Source organism: Schistocerca nitens, chromosome 10 (assembly GCF_023898315.1).
Source record: "Schistocerca nitens isolate TAMUIC-IGC-003100 chromosome 10, iqSchNite1.1, whole genome shotgun sequence".
Taxonomy (NCBI): Eukaryota; Metazoa; Arthropoda; class Insecta; order Orthoptera; family Acrididae; genus Schistocerca; species Schistocerca nitens.
In genome coordinates this window covers 185,255,265-185,265,345 of record NC_064623.1, presented here as the reverse complement: position 1 = coordinate 185,265,345, position 10,081 = coordinate 185,255,265, and positions in this window count along the sequence as shown.

Below are 10,081 nucleotides of genomic sequence, written 5' to 3'. Positions count from 1 at the left end.
CAAAGATGATGTTGTAACAACATCGAAACTAGTTGCCAATAAAGCCAACACCTTAATACAGCTGGAGGAATTACGTCATTTTTTGACATAAATTACACTAAAGTTCCAAAGAAACTACACTACTGGCCATTAAAATTGCTACACCAAGAAGAAATGCAGATGATAAACGGGCATTCATTGGACAAATATATTATACTAGAACTGACATGTGATTACATTTTCACACAATTTTGGTCCATAGATCCTGAGAAACCAGTACACAGAACAACCACCTCTAGCCGTAATAACGTCTTTGATACGTCTGGGCATTGAGTCAAACACAGCTTGGATGGCGTGTACAGGTACAGCTGCCCATGCAGCTTCAACACGATACCACAGTTCATCAAGAGTAGTGACTGGTGTATTGTGACGAACCAGTTACTCAGCCACCATTGGCCAGACGTTTTCAATTGGTGAGAGATCTGGAGGATGTGCTGGCCAGGGCAGCAGTCGAACATTTTCTGTATCCAGAAAGGCCCGTGCAGGACCTGCAACATTTGGTCGTGTATTATCCTGCTGAAATGTAGGGTTTCGCAGGAATCGAATGAAGGGTAGAGCCACGGGTCGTAACACATCTGAAATGTAACGTCCGCTGTTCAGAGTGCCGTCAATGCGAACAAGAGGTGTAACCAGTGGCACCCCATACCATCACGCCGGGTGATACGCCAGTATGGCGATGACGAATACACGCTTCCAATGTGCATTCACCGTGATGTCGCCAAACACGGATGCGACCATCATGATGCTGTAAACAGAACCTGGACTCATCCTAAAAATGACGTTTTGCCATTCGTGCACCCAGGTTCGCCGTTGAGTACACCATCGCAGGCGCTCCTGTCTGTGATGCAGCGTCAAGGGTAACCGCAACCATGGTCTTCGAGCTGATAGTCCATACTGTTGCAAATGTCGTCGAACTGTTCGTGCAAATGGTTGTTGCCTTGCAAACGTCCCCATCTGTTGACTCACGAATCGAGACGTGGCTGCACGATCGGTTACAGCCATGCGGATAAGATGCCTGTCATCTCGACTGCTAGTGATACGAGGCCGTTGGGATTCAGCACGGCGTTCCGTATTACCCTCCTGAACCCACCGATTCCATATTCTGCTAACAGTCATTGGATCTTGACCAACGCGAGCACCAATGTAGCGATACGATAAACCGCAATCGCGGTAGGCTACAATCCGACCTTTATCAAAGTCGGAAACGTGATTGTACGCATTTCTCCTCCTTACACGAGGTAACACAACAACGTTTCACCAGGCAACGCCGGTCAACTGCTGTTTGTGTATGAGAAATCGGTTGTAAACTTTCCTCATGTCAGCACGTTGTAGGTGTCGCCACCGACGCCAACCTTGTGTGACTGCTCTGAAAAGTTAATCATTTGCATATCACAGCACCGTCTTCCTGTCAGTTAAATTTCGCGTCTGTAGCACGTCATCTTCGTGGTGTATCAATTTTAACAGCCAGTAGTGTATTAGCAAGTGTTTAATTTCCTTACGATATCGTTTAATCCATGTCCTCTGGGGTAAATCTGAGTTTTTATTTCTAAAGGTTACTGTGCTGAGCTTTGCAGGCCCACTTAAGGTGACCAATATGTGTTTCACTAAGTTCTAGTGAGTGTCCGTTCTCGTGAGCCAGTTAATTTCCCACGTTTAGCGTTTGTTTATCAGGTACTGTTTCACTTAAAGAAAGGACTTGCGACTCAAATTAGTTGTTGTTTAGCCTTGATTTTGTAGTGTTAATTTACTGGTCAATCTTGAATGTTAAGGTTAAGAAAAGTTTTTTTTGGCTTCATGTTGTCGGGTGTGGTCTGTGTTTCGCTGAGCTGAGGCGGTGGGCAACCGAAGCACAGAGCTTCCCTTTAGATTACAAGTTTGGCTTACTGGCGGTGGACTTCGTGTGCTCCTCTTCGATAGCGTTTGCTGGGTTCACGTTTCGGTGGCCTACTCGCTGTGGGGTTGCAAACGGAGTCACGTCTTGGTTCGAAGTTAAGTACTACTTCCCTCAGTCGGCTCCACCGTTCGTGGTTAAACTTCGGCCTTACAAGTTTGGGCCTTACTTCTGTTGTTACACATTTATGATCGTACGAAGTTGTAACTTTGTATGCCCTAAAAGCCTATCTTACAAGCCAATGGGCATTTGAATAATTTCGTGGTCCGCTCTGCAAGGTTCTCAAGTCTAGTAATTTGCAAGATTGCCCAACTTACGTTTTAATAAATATATTGTAAGTGTTCGTGTTAAAATTGAGTCTGTGTGTCCACGGTTATTTTACAAGTAATGTTAAAGAATTGGAATGGAAAGGGTCTTAAATAACGTGTCTTAACTTAGTGGCGTTTCTCAGTGTTTATGGGAGATCGTTGGCTAATGATTTATTAACTTGCCTACGATTTTATTTAATGACTGTTTCTTAAATAATCTTGCCTGAGTGGCGTCTGTCAATTTTTATGTGAGATTGCTTTTGGTAGTTAATAAACACATTGGAATTGGAATGTTCACTTTATTGGGTCAATCCTTCCACGCCCTTTAGATTTAAAGGTTAAAAAAAGCAGCTGTTAAGTAAAAACGTTCCACTTGCGACAACCATTCTTGCAACACATTTAATTTATTCACAATTGCGAGTGTGGACAACCATCAGCTGTAGAATGGAACCACGACAATGAGGATTTGTGCCGAACCGGGAATCGACCCCCGATACCCCGCTTATCGCGAGCAGTTTACCATTTGGCTATCCGTGCACAATTGACAACCAGACCCAAACTCCTATATGTCCTCAACCACGCTTCTGCAATCTTTACTTGTACATCAGTTATGTATATTCCTGTATTGAGAAGGGTCTATTGACACATAGTCATCACGGATTCAGAAAACATCGGTCTTGTGAAACACAACTAACTCTTTACTCACATGAAGTGTTGAGTGCTATTGACAAGGGATTTCAAATTGATACCGTGCTTCTAGATTTCCACAAGGCTTCTGACATTATACCACACAAGCGACTTGTAGTGAAATTGCTTGCTTATGGAATATCGTCTCAGTTGTGCGACTGGATTCGTGATTTCCTGTCAGAGAGATCACAATTCGTAGTAACCGACGGGAAGTCATCGAGTAAAATAGAAGTGATTTCTGGCGTCCCCCAAGGTGTTGTTATAGGCCCTTTGGTGTTCTTTACCTGTATAAACGATTTAGGAGACAACCAAAGCAGCCATCTTACGTTGTTTGCAGATGATGCTGTCATCAGAAGATCAAAAGAAATTGCAAAACGATTTAGAAAAGATATCCGTATGGTCCAGAAATTGGCTATTGGCACTATAGAACGAAAAGTGTGAGGTCCTCCACAAGAGTGCTAAAAGGAATCCATTAAACCTCGGTTACACGAAAAATCCGTCATATCTAAGAGCCGTAAATTCACCTAAATAAACAGGAACGACAATTATGAACAACTTCAATTGGAAAGAACACATGGAAAACGTTGTGGGGAAGGCTAACGGAAGACTGCGTTTTATTGGCAGGACACTTAGAAAATGTAACAGATCTACTAAGGAGACAGCCTGCACTACGCTTTTCCGTTCTCTTTTAGAATAATGCTGCTCGCTGTGGGATCCTTACCAGGTAGTATTGACGGAATACATCGTGAAAGTTCAAAGAAGGGCAGTACGTATTGTATTATCGCGAAATAGGGGAGAGACTGTCACCGAAATGAAACATGATTTGCGGTGTTTTTCGTTGCGATAAAATCTTCTCACGAAATTTCGATCACCAATTTTTCTATACTGGGAAGTTGCAGCATTAGAAAATTGCAGCGAAATGCAGGAAGATCTGCAGCGGATAGGCACTTGGTGCAGGGAGTGGCAACTGACCCGTAATATAGACAAATGTAATGTATTGCGAATACATAGAAAGAAGGAGTCTTTATTGTATGATTATATGATAGCGGAAAAAATACTGGTAGCAGTTACTTCTGTAAAATATCTGGGAGTGTGCGTGCGGAACGATCTGAAGTGGAATGATCGTATAAAATTAATTGTTGGTAAGGCGGGTACCAGGTTGAGTTTCATTGGGAGAGTCCTTAGAAAATGTAGTCCATCAGCAAAGGAGGTGGCTTACAAAACACTCGCTCGACCTATACTTGAGTATTGCTGATCAGTGTGGGATCCGTACCAGGTCGGGTTGACAGAGGAGATAGAGAAGATCCAAAGAAGAGCGGCGCGTTTCGTCACAGAGTTATTTGGTAAGCGTGATAGCGTTACGGAGATGTTTAGCAAACTCATGTGGCAGACTTTGCAAGAGAGGCGCTCTGCATCGCGGTGTAGCTTGCTGTCCAGGTTTCGAGAGTGTGCGTTTCTGGACGAGGTATCGAATATATTGCTTCCCCCTACTTATACCTCCCGAAGAGAACATGAATGTAAAATTAGAGAGATTCGAGCGCGCACGGAGGCTTTCCGGCAGTCGTTCTTCTCGCGAACCAAACGCGAGTGGAACAGGAAAGGGAGGTAATGACAGTGGCACGTAAAGTGCCCTCCGCCACACACCGTTGGGTGGATTGCGGAGTATAAATGTAGCAGATTTTCTCCTCCGAATGGGAAAATATTTTGTTGACGCCGACCTATGTAGCGAGAAATGCTCATCGTAATAAAATTAAGGAAATCAGAGCTCGCACGGAAAGATATAGGTGTTCGTTTTTGCCGCACTTTGTATGAGATTGGGAATAATAGAAAATTATTGAGAGGGCTGTTCGATGAACCCTCTGCCAGGTAATGTAATGTGATTTGCAGAATATTCATGTAGACGTAAATGCACAGGTGAGGCATTTCACTTGAAATTCGCTTGCCCGGTGTCGGTGGATAAATACGATACTGCAGTGCCTTTGTTGTTCTGAATTAACGAAGTTCCTTAGCTCATGTATGCTTGCTCAAAGGAACTTTACATCGTAATTCAGATAAACACAGGCACTGGAATATCGCATTCTTGCAATGGTTATTGCAGTTTACAGTTGAGCAGTCACCCATATTTGCGACGAATTCTTCAATACATTTAATTACAAATTTCCACTGCCGTGACTCTTATGTAAACATGTATGGACATCCTATACTTTGGGGAAAAACGTGGAGGGCAGTTCAGCTCAAGTTATAGGAATTTTATCCGACCCGACAGAGCTACAAACGGCCATGTCTGCCAAGCGGTTGGGCGGTTGGATGACTGGACGGTGAGGCCACCAGCGAAGCGTTCTGTTTGATAAATGGCCTACACACGATCTGGCATTGGGTTTGCCGCCACCAAACCCGTGCGAGTGTTCGTCAAGATCAGTTCCAGATTGCAGGCTGTTTCTGCTTCCTCTCTGTAGGGGCGTAAGTGCTGCGATGCTACCTCCCTACTCTGCATCTACATCTACATACATACTCCGAAATCCTCCATACGGTGCGTGGCTTAGGGTACCTCGTACCACAACTAGCATCGTCTCTCTCTGTTCCACTCCCAAACACAATGAGGGAAAAAAATGGCTCTGAGCACTATGAGACTTAACTTCTGAGGTCATCAGTCCCCTAGAACTTAGAACTACTTAAACCTAACTAACCTAAGGACATCACACACATCCATGCCCGAGGCAGGATTCGAACCTGCGACCGTAGCGGTCGCGCGATTCCAGACTGTAGTGCCTAGAGCCGCTCGGCCAAACGAGGGCAAAATGACTGCCTATATGCCTCTGTACGAGCCCTAATCTCTCTTATCTTTGTGGTCTTTCCGCGAAATAAAGGTTGGCGGCAGTAAAATTATACTGCAGTCAGCCTCAAATGCTGGTTCTCTAAATTTCCTCAGTAGCGATTCACGAAAATAACCCCTCCTTTCCTCCAGAGACTCCCACCCGAGTTCCTGAAGCATTTCCGTAACACTCGCGTGATGATCAAACCTACCAGTAACAAACCTAGCAGCCCGCCACTGAATTGCTTCTATGTCCTCCCTCAATCCGACCTGATAGGGATCCCAAACGCTCGAGCAGTACTCAAGAATAGGTCGTATTAGTGTTTTATAAGCGGTCTCCTTTACAGATGAACCACATCTTCCCAAAATTCTACCAATGAACCCAAGACGACTATCCGCCTTCCCCACAACTGCCATTACATGCTTGTCCCACTTCATATCGCTCTGCAGTGTTACGCCCAAATATTTAATCGACGTGACTGTGTCAAGCGCTACACTACTAATGGAGTATTCAAACATTACGGGATTCTTTTTCCTATTCATCTGCATTAATTTACATTTATCTATATGTAGAGTTAGCTGCCATTCTTTACACCAATCACAAATCCTGTCCAAGTCATCCAGCGATCCATCGCTATTATCTGCTAGTTTCCCGCATATTTGCGACGTAAGGACAGACCTCACTACCTGTTGACGGGTTGCTGCGGTGATTGCTCACGTGTGCGTTGCGTTGCCTGGTATCACCCACCAAAACGAATTTAAGACATGTATATAAGAAGGGTAGAAGGACGGATCCTCAAAATTATAGACCAATATCCTTAACATCGGTTTGTTGCAGGATTCTCGAACATTTTCTCAGTTCGTAAACAATGAATTTCCTTGAGACAGAGAAGTTGCTGTCGATGCATCAGCACGGCTTTAGAGAGCATCGCTCCTGCGAAACGCAACTCGCCCTTTTTTCACATGATATCTTGCGAACCATGGATGAAGGGTATCAGACGGATGCCATATTCCTTGACTTCCGGAAAGCGTCTGACTCGGTGCCCCACTGCAGACTCCTAACTAAGGTACGAGCATATGGGATTGGTTCCCAAGTATGTGAGTGGCTCGAAGACTTCTTAAGTAATAGAACCCAGTAAGTTGTCCTCGATGGTGAGTGTTCATCGGAGGTGAGGGTATCATCTGGAGTGCCCCAGGGAAGTGTGGTAGGTCCGCTGTTGTTTCCTATCTACATAAATGATCTTTTGGATAGGGTGGATAGCAATGTGCGGCTGTTTGCTGATGATGCGGTGGTGTACGGGAAGGTGTCGTCGTTGAGTGACTGTAGGAGGATACAAGATGAGTTGGACAGGATTTGTGATTGGTGTAAAGAATGGCAGCTAACTCTAAATATAGATAAATGTAAATTATTGCAGATGAATAGGAAAAAGAATCCTGTAACGTTTGAATACTCCAGTGTAGCAGTGTAGCGCTTAACACAGTCACGCTGATGAAATATTTCGGCGTAACATTGCAGGGCGATATGAAGTGGGACAAGCATGTAATGGCAGTTGTGCGGAAGGCGGAAAGTCGTCTTCGGTTCGTTGGTAGAATTTTGGGAAGATGTGGTTCATCTGTGAAGGAGACCGCTTGTAAAACACTAATACGACCTATTCTTGAGTACTGCTCGAGCGTTTGGTATCCCCATCAGGTCGGATTGAGGGAGGACATAGAAGCAATTCAGAGGCGGGCTGCTAGATTTGTTACTGGTAGCTTTGATCATCACGCGAGTGTTACGGAAATGCTTCAGGAACTCGGGTGGGAGTCTCTGAAGGAAAGGAGGCGTTCTTTTCGTGAATCGCTGCTCTGGAAATCTAGAGAACCAGCATTTGAGGCTGACTGCAGTACAATTTTACTGCCGCCAACTTACATTTCGCGCAAAGACCACAAAGAGATTAGGGCTCGTACAGAGGCATATAGGGAGTCATTTTTCCCTCGTTCTGTTTGGGAGTGGAACAGGGAGAGAAGATGCTAGTTGTGGTACGAGGTACTCTCCGCCACGCACCGTATGGTGGATTGCGGAGTATGTATGTAGATGTAGATGTAGGAGCGAAATGCGGTTGGCATCCCTGCACATGCCTGTGTTTAATATGTAAATGCCGGAAGTTTCATTGTTGTATGTCTATTAGTTATTGTTCAGTGCTGTATTGAGTAGGACATTGTGTCAAACAGATTGCGAATTTCGAGATTGCAGATTTAGAACAGCAACGCGACTGCACCAAACTTGACGTGACACTCAAGATCTCTACGCAGACAAAGCAAATGATACAGGATGCCTACGTTGACTGTTTCAACCGTACTCGGTGTTAAGGACTGTTGACACGCTTTGGTCAGACGGAAGTTAAAGATGACGTTCGTTCATGGCGCTCTTCGACGTCTAGCGACGACGTTCATGTCATGAACGTCAACGACATTGAAGGTGCTACTCGAAGACTGGCTGTCCGAGATATTGCAGAAGGATGTAACATTTCAGTTGGACCATGTGATGGAATCCTGACACAACACCTAGGAATGCATCGTGTTGCCACCAAGTTCGTCCCACGGGTCATGAGTCAAGACCAGAAAGACCTTCACCTCGCAATCTATGAAGAGCTTTTGGATCGTGCAAACGAGAACGAGATGTTCCTTAAGAGAATCATAACTGGCGATTAGACGTGGGTCTACCGTTATGATGTTGTGATCAAGGTTCAAATGGCTCTGAGCACTATGGGACTTAACATCTGAGGTCATCAGTCCCCTAGAACTTAGAACTACTTAAACCTAACTAACCTAAGGACATCGCACAAATCCATGCCCGAGGCAGTATTCGAACCTGCGACCGTAGCGGTCGCGCGGTTCCACACTGTAGACCCTAGAACCGCTCGGCCACCACGGCCGGCTATATGGGACAGTCTTACGTTGAATCTTAAACTGCGGTATAGGTAGATCTAGTCCGTAAGGTCTCGGATTAAGAATATCTAAGAAATTGTATGCGCGAAAGAAAGTAACGCTCAGTGTTGAACTGTATTATATTCCGAATAACCGATAATAGGATCTGTGGAATATACGAAAAGACGTTAAATTGAACATAAGAACGCAACTGAACACTTAGCTTTGTGAAAGTAAAAGCGTACGAAGTTTGAATGACTGTATCGAAGTATGCTCCAAGTCCTTTGCTGTCTCTGACAGAATTACAATGTCATCGGCAAATCTCAAAGTTTTTCTTTCTTCTCTATGGATTTTAATTCCTACACCAAATTTTTTTGTTGTTTTCTTTATTGCTTGCGCAATATACACATTGAATAACGTCGGGGATAGGCTACAACCCTGTCTCACTCCCTTCTCAGCCACTGATTCCCTTTCGTCCCCCTCGACTCTTGTAAGTGCCACTTGGTTTGTGTCTAAATTGTAAATAGCCTTTCACTCCCTTTATTTACCCATCCCACCTTTAGAGTTTGAAAGAGAGTGTTCCAACCAAGATTAACTAAAGCTTTTTCTAAGTCTACAAATGCTATAAACGTAAGTTTATCTTTACTTAATCTGTCTTCTATGAGAAGTCGTAGGGTGCCTCACCCGCTGTAAATGCTATGTGGTCATTCCACGTCAAATCGCTCCGTACATATATTTCTAGATACTTTATGGAAGTAACTGCTGCCAATACGATATGTTTGCTTATGTTGAAGGTTAATTGTCATTCCATGCACCAAGCATCGATCCTCTGCAGATCTTCCTGCTTTTCTCTACAAGAATTCCTCTCTCTCTGACCTTTGCCAACCTCGTCATCGCAGAGTAGCACTTGCAACCTCAGTTATTTCATGGATGTATTCCAATCTCTGTCTTGCTCTCTACAGCATCCTCTAGTATCATGGAAGTCATTCCATTCCACATACTCCTTTCCTCTCCGATTCTGCGCAGAATCCCCTCATTCCTCATCTTATCAGTCCAGCTAATTTTCAACATTCGTCTGTAGCACAACATGTCAAACGCTTCGATTCTCTTCCGTTCAGGTTTTCCCACAGTCCGTGTTTCACTACCATACAATGCTGTGCTCCAGACGTACATTCTCAGAAATTTCTTCCTCAAATTAAGGCATATGTTTAATACTAGTAGACTTCTCTTGGCCAGGAATGCCCTTTTTGCCATTGCTAGTCTGCTTCTGATGTCCTTCTTGCTCCGTCCAACATTCGTTATTTTACTGTCTAGGTAGCAGAACTCCTTAACTTCATCTATTTCGTGACCATCAATCCTGATGTTAAGTTTCTCGATGTTCTTATTTCTGCTACTTTTCATCATTTTCGTCTTTCTTCGATTTACTGTCAATCCATA